Raw genomic sequence first — 1,349 nt, 5'->3', positions numbered from 1 at the left:
TCACTGGCATAGTACGAGCGTGCTCTGACTTCCTAGAGGGCCAGCTGTCTCTGGAAAACTGTGTCGGCATCTGGAGGTTTACGGACATCTACTGCTGCCCTGACCTGAGGCGCAAGGCCCATCTCTTCATCGTGTGCCACTTTGAGGAGATGCTGCGCGTCTCACAGGAGTTTGTGGAGCTGTCCCCGCAGCAACTGGTGGACATCATCGAGAGGGATGACCTGAACGTGAAGAGCGAGGAGACGGTGTTCGAGGCCGTCCTCTGTTGGATCGACCACTCCCGTGAGGAGCGTAAAACACACATCCCTTTGCTGCTGCCCAAGGTAACTAATTGTATTACTGTGCATTACATTAAAACAACACTAGGTTCCCTAGTACAGTGGTTCTCAAACATTTGGGTCCAAACTGTTCCCTAGCAACAGAAACCGTCTACAACCGATGTCTAAGTTGTACCCGCTGTTTGCTTGTCTCTTCCCAGGTTCGCATGGGCTTGATGAGGCCTGACTACTTGCTGAACAACGTCCAGAACAACCCTGTGGTGAGCGACAACCACAACTGCAGGCCCCTCATCCTCAGCGTCCTGAACCCCCCTGGCTCCGACAGGCTCCCAAACCCCCTGACACGCCCACGCCTGCCCCAGGAGGTCCTATTGGCCATCGGAGGCGGCAGCACGACCATGGAGGCTTACGATATCCGAGCCGGTGGATGGATGGACGTGAGCGTTGAGGTGGAGAGGCCCCGGGCCGTCCACGGCACCGCTTATCTCCACGGTCTGGTCTACTGCGTCGGCGGCTGGGCCGGCTGTAAGCATCTCAGCAGTGTGAGCAGGTTCAACCCCGTCACTCGCAGCTGGCTGCAGGCGGCCCCCATGCACTCACGCCGCAGTAGACCCAGCGTGGTCGTGTTGGGCGGCTGTATCTACGCCATGGGAGGGAGAGACGGACACGTGGACCTGAACACCGCAGAGCGCTACAAGCCTGAAACCAACCAGTGGACACTGATCTCACCCATGCTGGAGCGCAGGAGCGGCGCCGGGGCAGCAGCCCTCCAGGGCAAGGTGGGTGGAACTGAGGGACACAGGGTGCTAGATGAACACAAGGAACGTTAGATCAGAAATCATAAATGTCTTTATTGCCAAGTAAGCTTGCACATACAAAAGATGTGTCTGGGTCCTTTGGTGCATCAACATTAACAGACAATTAAAGTAGAATGAAATCAAATGGAATATATAAACTAAATTAGAATATTCTTTCTTATTACAGGTTTACATCTGTGGTGGCTACAACAGGTGGGAGTGTCTGCTCACATCTGAGTGCTACAGCCCAGACACCGACCAGTGGACTCTGATT

Source organism: Notolepis coatsorum, assembly GCF_963971535.1.
Source record: "Notolepis coatsorum genome assembly, contig: SCAFFOLD_204, whole genome shotgun sequence".
Lineage (NCBI taxonomy): Eukaryota > Metazoa > Chordata > Actinopteri > Aulopiformes > Paralepididae > Notolepis > Notolepis coatsorum.
The sequence above is the reverse complement of the archived record's forward strand: the minus strand, read 5'-3'. Positions refer to the sequence as shown.